The sequence below is a fragment of the Mesocricetus auratus genome, unplaced genomic scaffold (assembly GCF_017639785.1).
Source record: "Mesocricetus auratus isolate SY011 unplaced genomic scaffold, BCM_Maur_2.0 Super-Scaffold_100023, whole genome shotgun sequence".
NCBI lineage: Eukaryota > Metazoa > Chordata > Mammalia > Rodentia > Cricetidae > Mesocricetus > Mesocricetus auratus.
Window position 1 is genome coordinate 19,776,176 of NW_024429204.1, and position 19,368 is coordinate 19,795,543.

Consider the following 19,368-nt stretch of genomic DNA (forward strand, 5'->3'; position numbering starts at 1 on the left):
GATGACTTTCTAAGTTCTTCTAAAAAGTCATGGTGCTTGGAATGTGATCTTAGTAAATGAGAAATTTGCAGGGTGATTCTTCAGTCTGACCCTATAGATTTAGGTAATTTGTTTTCCCTTATATCTCATAGTCTTGTACAAGTTTTGAAGAAGCTATGGGTACCAAAGACCACAACCAGCCAAGAGGCTCCACCTACGTCAAGATCCTTAACATAAATTATAACCCAGCGTTTATGAAGCATGAAAAAAAAATCACCTCTTAGAATCCTTGTCATGAATGACCGCTTAAAGTATGCACAATTATTACCCTTAAATTAAGGATACTGAAGTATAGAGGGGTTAAGTAAATCTTCCAAGGTCTTAAAAATCATAAGGGATGGATCTAGGACTTGAAGCTGTTACCCTAGCCCTTAGCTGTCATAACCAAATGGCCTTAAGATCAGTAGTCAAGATGAGCTCTGTGACTGTCCTCTGCTTCCCACATTAGAATCTCCTGAAAGTCATAATTGCAATCATTTGAATGGGTGGGTAGTGCAACTCTTCATACATCCATGTCATAACCAAATGGCCTTAAGATCAGTAGTCAAGATGAGCTCTGTGACTGTCCTCTGCTTCCCACATTAGAATCTCCTGAAAGTCATAATTTCAATCATTTGAATGGGTGGGTAGTGCAACTCTTCATACATCCATGTCATAACCAAATGGCCTTAAGACAAGATGAGCTCTGTGACTTCCCTCTGCTTCCCACATTAGAATCTCCTGTAAGTCATGATTTCAATCATTTGAATGGGTGGGTAGTGCAACTCTTCATACATCAATCACCTTGTGTTTTCTCCTTTACCCTCCATTTCATTCAAGATTAGAAATTCTGCTACCTGAGCCTCGCCCATTGTCCTAGGACACTTTATGGTCACTTGGGTTTTTAATTGAAGTATTCCATCTCTAATTACTTAAGAATATGTAATGTGTAAAGGTAAATGTGGAAATTTTATAATTCTATTACTATTATGATAAGTAGTTGAAAAGTTTATCTGTTGTTATATCCAACTGTTAGACAGTAAGTAAGTCTCCCCCCCCCCAACCCTTACATCACATTCACTTAAGAGTATAGTGTTTGCATTGAGAGGGCATGGCTACCCTTGTTGTACTAAATAGTCAAAGAAACCAGACAGTATAGCAAGACCAAGAAATAAAGGACAAAGACCCTTTTTTCTCAATGTATGTTTTTATTTAAATTAGAAACATGAATGCTTCACATGTCAATCCCAGTTCCCTCTCCCACCCCTCCTCCCTTACCCCTCCACCACCACCCCCAGTCCCCCACCCAACCCCCACACCATTCCCCATGGGGGATCTCCGAAGTCTGTCATTTCATCCAGGGCAGGGCCTAGGCTCTTCCTGATGTGTCCAGGCTGAGAGGACATCCCTTCATGTGGAGTGGACTCCCAAAGTTTATTCGTATGCCATGGTAAGCACTGATCTACTACCCAAGGCCCCAGAAATTGCTGAGGCCTCCTCACTGACACTACATTCAGGGAGTCTGGATCAGTCCCCTGCTGGCCTCTCAGCCATCAGTCTGGGGTTCAAGAGCTCCCCCTTGTCTGGTCAGCTGTCTTTGTGGGTTTCACCAGTCCTGTCTTGACCACTTTGCACATCACTCCTCCATCTCTGTCACTGGGGTCCAGGAGTTCAGTTCAGTGTTTAGCTGTAGGTGTCTGCCTCTGCTTCCATCAGTCACTGGATGAAGGTTCTAGGATGGCATATAAGGTAGTCATCAATCTTATCATCAGGGAAGGGCTATTAAGGTAGTCTCTCTTCTATTGCTTAGTTTGGAGGACAAAGACTCTTGATTCTGTAACTCTGATGTTATAGCAAACTATGAACCTGATGGTCAGGTCCAGTTGACACTGGCCAGTCTGTGAGATTTTCATCTACTCTTTAAATGATGAAGTTATCAAGAAGTTTTGGGATCTCCTGGCCTGACTGGGTCCTTCAATGTGGCAAGGAAACAAGAGGGTCTCTAGAAACCACGCTCTGCATGATCACATGTCCTATATCTCAGTAACATTCTTTGGATCACTGGTCTGCTGTCTGGAATGGAATAAAGTAAAAGCAACCTGGCCATGTCTGGGCATTGTTTCTGCAAATCTCTATCACAGGCCACTCTTGCATCTATCAAGACCTGGCGTAAGAGCAAGGAGGTACATGGGGAAAGGGGAGGGAAAATGGAAATGGTATAGCTATATTACAATCTCAAAAAAATTAATAAAGAAATATTCCAAAGGAAATAAAGACTCGAGAAAGGAGCTACTAGAGAGAGAGGTGTGACGACTGAGCAGGTTTCCACAAGACTGGTGACTTCACAGATCTGTCATGTGACATTGACATTGATATAGGAGACTAAGGGAGCCAGGGTAAGTTCCCTTCACAGGACTCACCTGCTGCAAGACAGAAAAAGTAGCTAAGAGACTTTCCCAGAAGGATCCCAACATCCCGCCAGGGCCAACAGCGCGCTTCCAGGCACTGCTGGCTGCAGCCTCTTCTTGGTAACTGCTCATAAGAGCTCAGCCCCATCTGCAGCTCCAGAAAGAAAAACCCGACACAAGGTGCTGAGTGGAGGGATTAATGTCTCATCAACTCTACATTCTCCATTGAGATAAATGTCTTTATCTCCACTCATGCAAACATCCAGTCTACACCACTGCTTTGGAAATTACGTAAAATTTAAAAGCCCTTTCCCAAAGATCTCATTCCAGAAATCCAAAGCCAAGTAAAATATGCAATTACTTCCCAGATGAATGGCTCTCCTGGCAGGCATTCCCTCTCTGCAGCTGTACATCAGGGTTCCTTGTCCCAATGCATTAATCAACTTCTAAATTGAAACTGTATTGTTTCTTGTCTGAAGAAGCACCTCTGAAATTCAGAAGACAAAAAAAAGTTGAGCTCCCTCAGATGCAGAATGAAATAACACATTTGGATGTGAGAAGGCTAGAATCAAAATAGTGTTTCTTTTAGCCCTTGAGAGTTCCAGCCACCAAGAGTAGGTGCTCTTCCCTAAGCCTGGAAAGCAGCATCACCTTTGCAGAGACGCTCCTGAGGTTTAGGTTTTAACTCTGCCATTTAATTGTGAGCTCTTGGATGCTATCTCAGCTCCTTGAGTCTAGATGTCCTTGTCTTGGCTGAGGACAATAGTAGCAATCCATTCCTTTTGGCTCAGTGACAAACGGAAGCAAGCACAGAACCCAGATCACAGTGAAAGGTCACAGACAGAAACCCACTGTCCAGTTAACTGGGTACTTCTCTGCTGGGGGAAGTCTCCATTAGCAAAAAACTGATGCAAGAGTCTGGAGGGTCATGGTTCTCACTGGACTCTGATTCACACAGCAGTCTGTGGAGACTTCTCTCTAGTGATGCTCAAGGACATTCAAGAGGGAGAATGGCAATTGATCCAACCACAGACGATGTTCACTGCTTAGCAAACACACACTAGTGCTCATTCACCTCTTTAACATGATGGTGTCTGTGTAGCCATCCTCCTTCCATGGGATATATCCTGGCTGATGGTCAAGGAAAGTTCGAAGGCTGCTGTGAAGTTTATTTTTGTTGTCTTTTTCATACGTCAATTTGACCCCAGGGAGCTATACAGATAGAAAGCTCATATACTTTCTCTCTCCCTAGGTCTACCATCCAGACCTCCTTCCTACAATATTGCTAAAGGATGGGCAAAAGTTTCTGTGGCAAATCACACAGAGTCTCCTGATTGTAAGAGCCCTCAGCAGAGTTACTAAAGACCTAGAACATTTCCTAGTTCAGGTACATGGGATATGGCAAGGACTCCTCTGCTAAAATAGATGTGGGATCCAAAGAAAGCTTTTGTGAAATTCACACACACACACACACACACACACACACACACACACACACACACAAATGCATGCATGTATTCTACTTTATCACTCAAAAACTAAAGTTCTGATAATGCTACACCATAGATAAACCTACGAGTATGCTAAGGGAAATGAGCTAGTTACAAAAGGCTCTAATTCCACTGACATGAAATCCATGGACAAACAATAGACTAGAGTATGTCGGTGGTTACAGGAGTTTGAAGCAGAGACAGAATGTTCAGTGAACGCCATCTTCTTTGGGGATGATGAAAGCATTTGGGGGCTAGAGGTACTGGTGTGCAACACTGTGAAAGTGCATGGTTCTTCTTGCATTCTTGAAGAAACTTGACTCAGAAAACTCCAGTGATTTCTTTAAGATTCATTTGCCAAGTTGGGCTCCCTATGCCCCTCCATTAAGCCTTCTCAAAGACTCAAGGCACAGACTGTATTCTCATACAAACCCTTCACTTCTAGTCTAATGATTCCTCAAGCTCCAGAGCTGTGCTTGATGTTCTATTTCTTTTCCTTTTCATCAAAATGTAACTGTCTTGTGCCAGCAAGATGGTTCAAGGGGTATAAACACTTTCCACCGAATTTGTTGTTAATTTCAAGTCCTAGGACCCAACAGAAGAAAGAAAGAACCAATTCCCACAGAGCGCCCTCTCACCTCATATGTGCTTAGTGGTGTGTGCCAACACATATACACACAATAGATAGATAGATAGATAGATAGATAGATAGATAGATAGATAGATAGACGGATGGATGGATGGATGGATGGATTTATTGATAGATGATAGATTGATTTATGTAAGATAGATGATAGATAGATAGATAGATAGATAGATAGATAGATAGATAGATAGATAGATAGATAGATGGATGGATGGATGGATGGATGGATGGATGGATGGATGGATGGATTGATAGATGATAGATTGATGTATGTAAGATAGATGATAGATAGATAGATGATAGATAGATAGATAGATAGATAGATAGATAGATAGATAGATAGAATCCCAGTAAGAGTAGTACAGTTTTTTAGAAGGTTACAGTAGGAATAAAACTCATAAAAGTAAGTGGATGTTTGAATAAAGTGAATTATTGTACACATTTGGATGGGAATAATAAACTCAAAGCCTCTAAAGAAATCAGTGTGAGGAAACTGATATAGCAGCCCTATTTGTAAAGAGGCTTAGTGTCTAGTGATGAATTATGTTAATGAATTAGCGATGCTTGTGTTTTCACTGAGGGCCTTCAAAGTTCTAAGAAAAATAGTTCAAATAAGAATTGCAGACTTCTGGCAAGCCTGTGTGGAATGTGCACATTGGGAAGGGATGAAAGCATGCTGGGAAATGCTTATAGAGATGCCTCAAATGAACTTTGCACAGAAATCCCCATGAATAATGACAGCTGTGTGGTTCCCACAGAACCGTCTATTCAGAAGCAGAGGAGTCTCCGCAACCACCACCATGGCACAAAGAGATCCAGAGTTAGAAACGAAAAATGAGGCAAAGACATAGGATCTGTCCATCCCTCCTAGATACCATAGGTGGAATAATTGGGGGTACTGCCATATTTAAAGGAAGCCCGAGCAGAGATACATGACCACCCCCTCCCAAAGCTAGCTGTCCACAAAAGGAAATAGGCCTACAGAGGTAAAGCCCCTCAGTTGCAGAACTCAGAACCCTCTAGACAATGATGCTACTCGCATCACATCCTGTGACCTTTTCAGGACTTGGGACTCCGCAATAGAGGTTTCCATCCACCTAACTTACCCCTTTGGCTTCACAAAAGATCAAAAAGACCAGTAATTTACGGTTCTGCTTCACGTGTCCCTAACTGAAAGGACCCGTTGAGTGACTGAATCTTCAACAACGTAGAGTCCAGCTTGCTTCCCATACTTTCATTTAATTGTCTTCTCTTCACTGGGCATGTTACCTTGGTGTGCGCCCACTACACAGTAGATTCAGCAGATTCTGTTCTCAGCCCTTCACATGGCAAAATACCATACGCACTTCTCCTCCAGGAATGATCGATTACAAAGATGAATACTGAATAAACTCAACACTGTTGCTCTAACAGATTTACTTGCCCCAAACAGTGACAATGTAGGGTGGAGCAAGAAGGGTTTCTTTTGTTCATTTGTCCACCAATGACAAGAGAAACTTAGCATCCATGTCCAAAGAGGAGCAGGGACTCTCGGGATGAAGGAAGAGGGGGAAAGGCTCTTCTCATAGAGAGTGCGTAAGAGCATGCCCAACTTGTTATCCAAGTCTTCAGTTTCACAAAAGACAAAAAATAAAAATCCAATAACCAATTGCTCTCTCTCTCTCTCTCTCTCTCTCTCTCTCTCTCTCTCTCTCTCTCTCTCTCTCTCTCTCTCTCTTTCTCCTATATGTGATCCTAAGTGAAAGAACCAGGAGAATATGACTGAATCTTCAAAAATGTGAAGGCCCAAAGCTCTATGTTCCAGAACAGACATTTGGAACTGGTGTGTAGGCTGCTCAAGAAGATAGACAAGGGATTGTTCCAATCATCAGTTGTTACATATCAAATTATCCCTGAAACTCAGAGGCTTAAAGCAATAATGGTTCCAAACAATGATGACATTTGGATTAAGAAGTTGAGCAGGGCTCAGATGGGAAATTAATTAATTTGTTTGTTTGATTGTTTTACATCCTGGCTGCATTTTCCCCTCCCTTCTTTCCATCCATTTCCTCCCCAACTTCCCTCTGCCCCCACCTCCAGTCCACTAGCTGGGAGACTCTTGTGTTCCAAACAGCATGATTGCAGTCAAACACTCATTAATGGCCTCCTGGCAGACTAGGCTGTAGAGTACAGATGACGTCATTCACAAGCCTGGCATAATGGCAATGGTGAACTAAAACTTAAAAACTGAGCACAGAAGCTAAGGAGATAACTCAGTTGTTAAAAATACTTGTCATACAAACGTAAGGACCTGAGTTCAAGTCCAGCACCCATGTAAAACAAAAATAAACAACAACAACAAAAAGCTTGGTGGTGGGGATTCATAACCCAGTCTTGGAAAACTGGGAAGACATGCTGACCCCTGGAGCTCACCAGACAGGCAGCCTGGCTAGTCATAAGCCCCATGTCCCAGTGAAAGACCCTGTCAAAAGACAAATGTAGGTGCCTCCTGAGGAAGAGCGCCCAAAGCTCATCTCTACTTCCATGAGCACACACACACACACATCTGCCACACCCACATATGCATTCAGACATGAACGTGCCCATGCACATATACACACAGTAACTGAGTACAAATGGAGTTATCCCCATAGCGCAGTGAGAAATTTTGTGTGAGCTTAGAGCGGACAGCTGGGGTATGGGGAATTTTAAGGGATAAGAATGGAAGATTCTAAAGACTCGAGTCTGGAGCTTACCAAGTATCACCTGTACCATATTGCATTGGTAAAAATCAGCCGTAAAATCAACCCTGAAACAGGCGCGGCCTGGGACCTGACTCCCCTAGAGAGGATGATTAAGTAGTTACTGCTGTCCGTAAATCACTTGGGAGGAGCAATCCAGGCCACCTGAGACAGGCCTTAGGGACCATCCTAAGATGTTTGCGTTTTATCCTGTTTTCAAAATGTCTTTGTTTTATGTTCCCTAAGCAGGCAAGTTTAGTAGGATGTTTAAGGATACTCACTCCCAAAGCAAAGCGTGGAGAGGATGAATGAGAGCAGCCTGTGGACCAAAAGACCAATGAAGAGGCTGCTGAGAGTCCATCTGGGCACAGAGATTCCTGATTCCTAAGTCAATGCAGGGATGTAGCAGCCAGGGTCGGGGAGGGCGGGCTGCTGGCCAGACAGCCAGCTGTGGCTCACATACGTGGTTCAAGGATAAGACTCTCTGATAACTTGGAATGGGAAGAAGGAAGAGAGGCAAAGGGGGAGTTGTAGATGCCAGTCAGTTTCTTGCTTGGGAGATTGGATACAAGGTGCCCCTTGCATTATACAATGGAGATTTGCAGCTACTGAGTTTATTATTTCAAAGAGTCAGTGCCAATGCCTTCTGTGTGTTTATTGCTCTGCTCATGACCCTCTATTCTTGCAAAATCCTGTCTTTTCATCCACCCTCTGTTCATAGCCAATCCCTTTCCTTGCCTATAGTTCTATAACTCTGTGTGCCTCCCGCCCCCTGCCCTCGGGAGCTCAGCAGGTTATTCGTCCATAGTCAGTACAAACCTGGGATTTTTCATCTCTTAGTTCAGAAGGTGTTCAAGGGCAACTGCATATGAATCAGTCCGCTATCTGGTAGCCATTCCTATGGATTCTGATTCCTGGGGTTTGAGCGGCTGCAGGCTTGGAAACAGCTATGATACATGACTGATTTCACTAGGTAAGGATGTTAGGTAATAGAACTTGAAAAAGGCCCTGCTGGAACCCGAGCCTGTTCCTACTCAAATGCTTCTAAACATCCTCTGGTAACACAATGCGTCAGAAAGCAAAGGGCATGGGGCCTGATGGGAAACAGGACGCTGTGTTGGCTCCTTTCTGGTCTTTCACTGTGATCTTTTATCAGAGGCACATATGTTTTCAATACCATCACATGTGGCTGCAGTTAGATCAGGAAACAAATTCCTGCTAGTCTAAAGATCTGGCTTCCCTTTCACGCCCACCAAGCATCAGTCTCCAGCCTTGACTCGGGAGACCCCAGAGAAATAGTTCATCAGCCTCCCTGCATGCAGCACTCCCGTGGCTTGGGTCACAAGGAGTACACTGGATGTAACAGAGGGCACAGAAACAGCCTGGTCACCATCACCGGTCTCCAGCCACCGCTACCTCTGAGGTCAGCCAGACCAGATAGCTTTTTCCACAACCCACAACCCACGCCCAACAGTGACTCTGGGAGGAACCTTTCCCCCAATCTGTCCCAGGGGCTTCTCTCATAGGCCTGCTGGGTGATTACTGCCATAATTAGGACCCACTCAAATGAGTACAGGGGACACGCCCACAGAAAGCCCGAAATCAGGTACAGCTTTGCTTTGCAAGCAGCCAGGCTCCATCATCTTTTTTTATTTTATTTTATTTTTAAATTTAAATTTAGATTAGAAACAAGGTTGCTTCACAAGTCCCAGGTCCCTCTCCCTTTCCCTCCCCTCCTCCCGTGCCCTCCTCCCAACCCCCCCAATATCCCCTCATTTGCCAGGGAGGGTGAGGCCCTCCATGGGGGTATCCATAGTCTGTCATTTCATCCAGGGCAGGGCCTAGACCCTTCCCCAAGAGTTCAGGGTGAGAGTTCATCTCACATTGTTGGATGGGAGTCCAAAGTCCATTTGTATACCTGGGATAAATACTGATCTACTGCCCAAGGCTCAATAGATTACCTAGGCCTCCTCACTGACACCCACATTCAGGGGGTCTTGATCAGCCCCATGCTGGATTACCAGGCATCAGCCTGGGATTCAAGAGTTAACCTTTGTCAGGTCAGCTGTTTCTGGGGGTTAAACCAGCCCAGTCTTAATCCCTTTGGTCATCAGTCCTCCCTCTCTGTTACTGGCTTTCTTGAGTTCAGCTCAGTGCTTAGCTGTGGGATCATCATCTTAAAGCCCACTGTGACCAGGCAGTCAGGGGTTCAGGAGCATGAGAAGACACTCAGGAGGAGCCCAATGCTCTTTGCTGTCTTTATCTTTAAAGACAGAGCCTGCGACACTCTTTTGATGGTGAACTCTTCTGTCTGGCGGTGTCACAAACTCAAAGACCCCAGGCCTGCTCCCTAGCTGTTTGTCATTCACGTGTGTTCCCCTGATAATTCACACTCACCACCTCATCCCATGCTGGTAAAAGCCCTGTGCCCAGTGTTTGGGCCTTCCAACCCCTCAGTCAGGAACCTCAGCTACCTGACCCGTGGAAACGGCCTCCTAACTAACTGGCCTTCTGGCCTTGAGTCCTGCCTTCCTCAATTCTACTAATTTCATTGTTTACACTAAAAATAGAATGACTTTCTGGTTTGGGTTTTTTTAATATTTTTCCTTTTTTTATTTAATTGAAATGAGAAACAAGTTTGCTTCCCATGTCAATCCCAGCTCCCTCCCCTCCTCTCCCACCCCCCTTCAACCCTCACCCAACCCCTCCCCTAACCCCCCACTCCACTCTCCAAGGAGGGTGAGGCCCTTCATAGGGGATCTCGAAAGCCTATCATATGATCCGGGACAGGGCCTAGGCCCTCCCCCATGTGTTCAGGCTGAGACAGCATCCCTCCACGTGGACTGGGCTCCCAAAGTCCATCTGGATGACAGAGCTAAATGCTGATCTATTGCCCGAGGCCCCAAAGAATGCTGAGGCCTCCTCACTGACACCAACATTCAGAGGGTCTGGATAAGTCTCATACTGGCCCTTCAGTTATCAGTCTGGGGTCTATAAGCTCCCGCTTGTTCAGGTCAGCTGTTTCTGTGGGTTTCACCCGTCATGTCTTAGCCCCTTTGCTCATCTCTCCTTCCTCTCTGCAACTGGGTTCCAGGAGTTCAGCCCAGTGTTTAGCTGTGGGTGTCTGCCTCTGCTTCCATCAGCCACTGGATGAAGGCTCTAGGATGGCATACAAGGAAGTCGTCAATCACATTTTCAGAGAAGGGCATTTAAGGTAGCCTCTCCACTATTGGTTAGATTGTCACTTGGCGTCATCCTTGTAGATCTCTGGACATCTCACTAGTACCAGATCTCTCTTCAGATCTATAATGGCTCCTTCTATTATAGTATCTCTCATCCTTCTCTCCTCTATTCTTCCCCGACTCAACTTTTAAAATAATTACATCACTAATCCCCTTCCATTTTCTCTCTCCATGTCATCTCATGTTCTCTCCTTTCAACTCCTACCGTGTCCCCCCATTCTCAGATTAATAGCCTCTTTTTCTCTGATTATTGTTGTTGGTGTGTGTGTGTGTGTGTGTGTGTCTGTGTGTGTGAAGTTCAGCCCACTGAGCCCATTTTTGTTGTTTGTGTGTGTGCCTATGGTTTCAGGACTGACCCGAATACTGATTTGTATTAGATAACAAAGCATGAGACTCGTCCCTGGAAACAGCTCCTTCTCCTTCTCTCAGTAGTCACTAGTTTCCCGTAGTTCTTTGTCTAGAGGTTGGACCCTGTGAGAGTTTCCCCCACCTGTGTTAGCGTGTCTAGCAACATTGTCATTTTTTTAATGCGGCCATCTATAAAAGATGCCATCTCACAACAGGCTTACTGGTATTCTGAATCCTACAATCTTCTCCCGCCTCCTCTGCAATGGCCCTTGGGCCAGGGATGGATAAGCTGTGCTTCAGGTGCATCCAGCGGGCCTGGGCTCCATGCAGTCCATTGATCTTTGCATTGTGCCCAGCTGTGGTCCTCTGTGGTGATCTCCAGCTGCTGTAGAGAAGAGCTTATTTAACAAGAAGTGACAGCTGCACTTACCCGTTGGTATAAAAAAGATGTGCAGTGTTGTTAATGAATTGTGCTGTCTGGCAAAGTGGTGGCATCAGATTCTGCTCTTGGACCCATGACTTCACTAGCCCATGAGAGTTGACTAAGTTGTCAGTACCAAGCATGGTTTCTCTCCTGTTAAGTGGGCCTTAATTACACCGAGACAGCTGTCGGTTACCAGAAACATGTAAGTACCAAGTTGGGTATCCACATTTTTATGGATATCTTGCCATGCTGATCATGGATGTATTCTTAGGTGTCACGGCTTGAAATCTCTGGAGAAAGAGATAGACAGACATGAGAAAATTGAAAGGCGTCCCATGCTCATGAATCAGGAGGATTTCTAATGTGAAAATGGCCATCCTACAAAAAAACAATTTACAGATTCAATGTATTCCCAGTCAAAACATCCGTGACATTCTTCGCAAAAGAAAAATCCTAAGATTCATATGGAACAAGAATTAACCTTATATATCCAACAGCACCCTGAGCAAAAAGAATAATACTGGGGGGACTGCCATCCCAAACTTTAAGATATATTATAAAGATATAGGAATAAAAACAATAGAGCATTGGCACAAAAATATGCGTGTAGACCAATGAAATAAAATAGAAGACCCAAACATGAGTACACAAAACTACAGTCATTTGCTATTTGACAAAGAGATCAAAAGCATACTCTAAAGACACCATCTTTCAGCAAATGCTGCAGGAAAAACCATCAAATTAGACCCATATTTATCCCCCTGTGTTAAAAGAAGCTTTTTCTTTGCTAGCCGCTTTGGTTTATCCCCCGCCAGCCGCCTGGGCTCTGTCGCATTGTAGCCCCCAAATAAACACACAGGAGGCTATATTAATTATGAAGCTGTTGGCCTTGCTTGTTTCTTACTGGCTAGCTCTGACTTAAGTAATTACCCCATAATTGTTAATCTAAGTATGTCTCTTACCGGAGAATAGTTCCGGGCTCCTACCCCATGGCGTTACATCTCGAACTCTCCTGTGTTTCTCCTACCCAGAGTCCTTCTGGACTCCTAGTCCCTCCTATCTAGATTCCCTATTGGCCAGACAGTGCTTTATTCTTTATTGACAAATGCACAGGACTTCCCCAACACCCCTGCATAAAAATAATTATATCGAAGTGGAGCAAAGACCTGAATTTGAAACCTGAAATGCTAAGACTGCTAGAAGAAAGCATAAGCAGTACCCTTCAATATATAGGGTTAGGGTAGGGCTTTCGGAATAAGACATCATTTGCCCGGGAATGAAGGCCAAAATTTGACAAGTGGGACCTCATAAAACACAAAAGCTTCAGTACAGCTAAGGAAACAACCAGATAAGCGATGAAGAAACCCACAAACTAGAGAAATTTTACCAGCTAAACATACAAAGAACTCGAAAACAAAGAGTCCAGCAAAATTTGGCTAGGGTGGTAAACAGAGTTCTCAAGAGAAGAAGTAAAAAGGGCTCAGACACACCTCAAAAAGGTTCCATCATCCCCCAAAATTAGGGAACTAGAAGTTAAAATACCTTGGAGATCTCACCTCATCCCAGAGTGGTTTTCTTTTCTCAAGCACTAATTCAAGTATAGTATTCAGTACCCTAACTATCACTATTGTATAAAACACTGACCCGGGCCACTTACAGCTGAGTCCCCACGTTTAGGTATTTGATCAAATGATATTCCAGATGTTCCCAGGAAGGCATCTTAGGTGAGATTAACGTTGGAACTGAAATACATAATGCAGAAGGCATGTAATACGGGCGGGATCCATCCAGTCAGCTGAAGGTCTCCGGACAGGAAGCTTTACCACCTCTGAGCAGGAAGGGTTCTGCCAGCAGACAGTCTTTGGACCTGAACTGCAGACCATTGGGTGTCTGTCAGTTACATCTGCAGGTTTAGAGTTTACCAACGCTCTGCAACTGCCTGAACTAATTCCTTAAATAAATTTCTCTCTTTACTTACATACACATTTATTTATGCATATGTGTTTACATCATATATATATGCATATCAATACACACACACATATATATAGTACTTGTTTTTAGAGAAGCCCTTATTGATACAGGTAGTGCTACAATAGTATAGTGCATAATCAGAAATAGGGTTGGAGACCTGGATCCTCTAGTGTAGATGTTGGAAAAGTTAAACTACCGCTTTAAATCTTGGTTTTTCTCTTCTTGAAATGCTCCTTTTGGTGTTTTATTATTGATTACCTGATCCAGGCTATCCAAGCTCAAAAACTGTGAGCCTCAGAAACTATGTGAGCTGCTAAACACTTGCCTGCTTGTGTGTTTTAACAAAAAAAAATCCATGGATATGTCATCAACAACTGAATAAGTGAATTGTGGCATATACACCCAATGCAACATTGAATGAACTACTGGCATGTGCTTGAACACTGATGAACCCTGAAAGCGTAACATATCACATGGCTTCATCTTTAGGAAATTCTCAGCTGGGCCTGCTGGTTAGTGCAGGCATGTCATCCCAGCACTCAGGATCTCAAGCAACATGTGCTATGTAACAAGATTTCCAAACGGAAAAAGAAAGGAAATTCTCAGACTAGGTAAATTGATACAGAGTGCAGACAAATGTTTCCCAAGACCTGAAGGAGCTGAGACAAATGGACAGTGACTGCATAATGGTGTAGGGTCCCCTTTGGGGTAACAAATATGTTTACGTTGGGCGTGATGGCTGAACTATACTCAGCCCATTCTAAATGCCACGGGCTGACCCCCTGAAAATGGCGTCCTGCTATGGAGATTGCACATTATTTTTTTAACACAGTGGATATGGGAGTAAGCCAAAAATGCTAACAGAAAGCAATCCCTGCGAGTGGAAAACAGAAGGAGTGGGAAACACGAGCCAGTGTTGAGAAACATGGAAAACAGAGAGAGAACACCCAACAAACACCTAGTCAGACTGTGGGATACATGCAGGAAAATCCTGAGAAAAGTCAGTTAAAACACATATTCAGTCATATCACTTTGTCCTAATTACAGCTGCTCTCATCTCCAATATCTTAAAGTGAATTTGCTATTTTGCACCCTTCATTTTTTTCATATATTATATATGAAACTCATGTACTACCTGGTCCTCTTCATTATCTTTTGACCAAACACACTCTATTACATATTTAAATGATTTTAAAATGCCGTATTACTTAGGTGAAGGGTTCACAAACTACAATCTCTAAAGCAAACCTGGCTCATAGTATATTTTATTTACTTTCAATCTCTCTCTCTCTCTCTCTCTCTTCTTTTGTTATGGGGAGGAATGTTTGATGTGGGGCTGCACACACGGCACAGTGAGTATGCAGATGTAAGGTGGAAACTCTTCTTTCTTTCTGTCTTACCCCAGTTCCCAGGTTCAAACTCAGGTAGTGAGGCTTGTGCCGCAAGCTCCATTGCCAGCTCAGCCATATTGCCAGACATATTTTTATGTGGCTTGCAATGATAAGAACTGTATTTATATTTTTAACTGGAAAAGAAGTCAAAGAATATTTCCTACTATGTAAAAATTATACGGCATCTGACTTTAACTTTCCATAAATAAAGTTTTATTAGGACTTAATTTAGGGATTAGCTAAAACTACACCTGATAAAATTCATGTTAATGGTTAATTAAAGCACTTGCCCTGCAATCATGAAGCTCAGAGCAGAGTTGTGAGCTTAGAACCCTTATTAGTGACAAATGGGCACCACAACCCGCCCGCATTTCCAGCCCTGAAAGTGAGAAATAGGCGATCCCCAAAGCAAGCTGCCTTGCAAGACTAGCCACATAGGTGAGCACTGGATTAGACTAAGAGATGCTGTTTCGGTGAATAAGGTGGAATTCATCCACAGTGATCTCCAACATCAACTCCAAACCTTCACACACACACACACACACACACACACACACACACACACACACGCGCGCGCACGCGCGCGCGCGCACATGGATACACACTACACCTCGATGTGTCACACACATGAAGACATTGCATGCGCACCATACACGTGAAAATGGAAAAGGCATAAAGTCGGCATCGATGCCCCACCCCCACCCCAGACCTTTTCTTGCCTCTCACCTGCATCCCACAAGCCCAGAGAGAGGCTTTCTGCCAAGTTCCCTTTGCTGCCGGAGGTGAAAACGCACCTAAGACACAGAAACCTCCAGCACCTTCCTTGAGCTTTCACTAAGAGTATTCAATATTTCCAGTAAGCCTGACGCCTGCCAACACAGCTGGACAGACTTTGGTCCACTGAATTCTATTTCACCAGAATTTACTCCACATTGTTGTGTGTTCTCCAGACTCGCTAGGCTCTCCCTAGATCACTCGCTGCTCTCCTGCCAGTGCCCATTTTCACATGTTTCTACGTCACATTGGTCTGGTCAACAGTCACCCCATCCCCCATACTGTCCCCACCCCCACTCAGCTCAGTGACTTTCAAGTTTGCTCACCTTTTCTCCTGCTTAGTGTATTACCCATTCCAAGCACCAAACCTTCAAGCACATCAGGAAGCTTTCGCTTTGCCCTACAATAGCCACGCCTACGCTCCATCCATGGTGTCTCCCCAATACAGATTTGAGTATTAGAGACAGATGATGCCCAGTTTGCAAAGCCTAACATGTGTATCATCTGGCCCTTTACAGAAAAGTCTTGCCAACCTGTGGCTTATACATTTCCTGGATTTTATCCCTTGGAAAACAATGCTCCCTCGACACCTTCATGAATAACTTGCTCTTTCTTCGAGGTTATTTTTTGGGATAAACTCCCAGAAGTAAAGTGAGTCAAAGGATATGAGTCTTTAGATGGTTCTCTATACTCATGCCAAGTTGCTTTCTATATGGATTGCACCAATTTCCACAACCTCAGGGGGTGTGAGGATGTCAATTTCCACGTTCTTCTCTTATGACATAGCATCCAAGTAGGACGGTTCTGAAGCCCTAACCACTCCCATTCCCAGAGTGGCCACACATATGAATTTGTTCTTCATCACAATCCAATAAAAGACACAGAGACACAGCCCCAACCAAGCCTGAGGCACTTGTTTTGCTCAACAATATACCAACAACCTAACATTCTCAGGACAGAAACTTGCCTGCATTCAGGAATTGGTCATAACTGTTTCACCTGTTGTGGTTCAGATATGAAGAGTCCTTCAAAAACACTCATGTGTTTGGAATGAGGGTTGCTCCCCAGTGGCTGGCAGTATTTTGAGAGGTGATTGGATGTTTGGGAGGTAGAACTTTGATGAAGGAAATATGCATCACTGGGTGAGGATCCTTTTAAGATATGTAGTCAGTCCGTGGTTCCTTTCTATAGTCTCTCAGCTTGCTGTCACTATCACAATGATGTAGAAAACCTCCATCACCCCAACTTCCCACAGCACTGATAGCCCATCTTCCAAGCTCCATGACGTTCCTTCTTACAAGGTCATTAACCTCGGAATTGACATTTTGATGCCAACCTTTGTATGTCTCAAGCACCAACATTACCAAGTATACATTTATAAGCACACCACACACACACACACACACACACACACACTGTAAGAAAGTTCCATTTTGCTTCTTGTGAGTACCTCTTCTCCACAAGCTGAGAAAACGCCTTCACTAAAAACCAAACAGCACTTTGATCTTAGACTTCCTGGCCTCCATAACTGTGAGAAATTATTCTCTGCTTAAGCTACAAAAGTATTTTATTATAACCACACAAAATTGACCAAGAATTTCCCCCCAACAATCTTTCAACAAGAAGCAAACTTCCATTGTGATAGATAGTTATCCCTTGGTGTCCACAGGGAATTAGTCACATAGGGAGTTGGTTCCAGAGGATACCAAACTACAAAGACACTCATGTCTATGTGCATGTGACTTCCCCACATTCTCCAGTATACTTTCCATATCTCTAGGATTGTTCATAAGACCAACTTGATGTAAATGCTGTGTGAATATTTGTTATAGTGTACTGTTGCCAGGATAGCAAGAATAAAGTCTGCATGTTCAGTACAGATGTAATTTCTTTTGAGATAGCTTCAATCTGTGATGTGTTGAATCCATGCATGCAGAGTCCGCAGATGTGAGGAGACAACCTTATTTATTATTCGAAGTCACATGGCTAATTGATAACACATGTAAGACCAGAATCTCCTTCAAGTGTTCCTGCCATCAGACCATGGCTCAATACAGTGTGTTGTACAAAGTTGGGTTTCCTAACTGATTATCCTCATCTGGACACAGTGATAACCCCAAAGTGACCTAATTTGAGAAGGGCTAAACTTCTTACTGGTCTCAATGTTTTACCTCTAATATAATAACATTAAGTAGCAAATATCCAGATTAAGCTCTTGTTCAACAGTAAGACAACCTCTCACCTTAATGCTTGTAGCTGTGATTGGCACCATCCATATGTCTACAATATGGGCATGGGGCAGCAAGAGGCACCCTGAGTGAGTGAATACTTCCCACGTGTCTCCATAAGAAACTGCTCTTTGTTGTCATTTCACTGGCTGTGGTGGTGATGATGTATAATCTTACACTGTCACAGACAGTAGAAGTAATGGTTGAATGATCCCGACTTAGATTTCTCCTTCTGACAGTCGCTTCACCCTTCCAGGGGGTCACATGTACCTCTCTGGTTGAAGAGTGAGTGTGTTTCCTCTCTGCTGCAGGCCCACAGACCCTGTCCTTGGCTGAGTGCCATGGGCTGCCTTGATGAGCTCTGGAAGGAAATCCTAATCCTGACCACCAGAGCTTGCCAGCATATGCTTTCCAGCTTCCGCTGACTGGCATTAATAACCGCAGCCATGTTTCTGCTTTGCTGACCCCTGACCGCTGCGGGGATCTCCTCTGAAATGTGTCCAGGAAGGGGGCCAGAACCCTAAGCTTAACTTCTGTCCTCAACTTACAGATTTTATTAAAAACCCTACTTGAAAAGGGGCTCCTCCCCTTCCCCAGATCAGTCTATACATGGAAGCCACAACTGAGTTTCATGCATAGAAATCAAAGCATGGATTATTGAATATCAAAGCCCACCATGACGCACCCATAACCCTCCGGCCCGTTCCGCATCTCCTCTGGACTTGTGCTTTTCCTCTGACAGATCTACCTAGACGCCCAAGTCCCCCTCCTGGACCACTTCCCCATTCCTGATTAAATTCAGAGTGCTCAGGTTCACAAAGATTCCTCTGTGACATCTATGCCACCAAGTGTTCACTAGGTACCTATTATGCACTAAACAATGGGTCTCTTGGGGGTTAGAAAGTAGCACAACACAGCCCATGCTCCTTGCCTCAGCACTGAGCAACAGACAGAGAAACATTACAGTTAGAGACAACAGTGGTAGGGGCCAAATGAAACAAAGGAACAATTTCCACAACAAATCTTCTTGTATCACTATGCATGGCTTCTGCTTTGAGACAAAGTGATAGGGAATGACCCTAAAGTTGAACAGAGGAAGTCTCTCCACTTCATAGCCATTAGGCTACATAATTTGGAACCAATAGCGGCCTTGGTAGAGATTCAACCTAGCTTCAGAGACAGAAGCATGAGGCATCACCTCAAAGAATCCAAGGCTGGACCAAACCACAAGATCAAGGAAAAGCAAGTGGTACAATCAGCATGAACAGGATTGACTTCTGAACACACTGGCGGTGGGGGCTCCCTACAGGATAGAAGGAGGTCCTCGGGGCATCTGGAAGAAGGGAGCAAAGCCATGTACCTGCTGCTTGGAGATTGAGACACCAAGGTTTCAACCATTTACTCTCAGATGGGTTCAGAATATATTCACCCAGTGTTGTCCAACCAAACACACACACACACACCACAAGCATATTCCTGAGAACAAATGTGTTGTGCAAATGCCTTACTTACAGTGAGAATAGGAAAAGTGGGGGTACCTAGCCCGTCTTTGTTTGTTTTGTTTTGTTTTGTTTTTTGGAGTGTTTAACAGATGAGGCGAATCCCAGGAGCACAAAACAATGACAAAGAGGGACACACACAGAAGAGTACCGGAGCATGATGTGAGCAGGGAGGGAAGAAAGGTTGTCCTAGGAGAGTAGGGTTC

General features: G+C 44.0%; 1 long non-coding RNA gene across 8 annotated transcripts in view; it reads right to left on the bottom strand.

Moving 5' to 3' along the window:
• Positions 1-1,692: 1,692 nt before the first annotated feature.
• The window catches only part of LOC121133655, a 64,602-nt gene continuing 46,926 nt past the window's right edge, over positions 1,693-19,368 (bottom strand). For 6 of the 8 annotated variants that reach the window (XR_005870600.1, XR_005870602.1, XR_005870601.1 and 3 more), the window contains 2 exons: positions 11,303-11,586; positions 1,717-2,913 (listed from right to left, as the gene is read on the bottom strand). This is a non-coding gene — a long non-coding RNA (uncharacterized LOC121133655). Of the gene's footprint in view, positions 2,914-11,302; positions 11,587-19,368 lie in introns of all 8 variants that reach the window. The other 2 variants (XR_005870596.1, XR_005870598.1) reach the window with 2 other exon arrangements.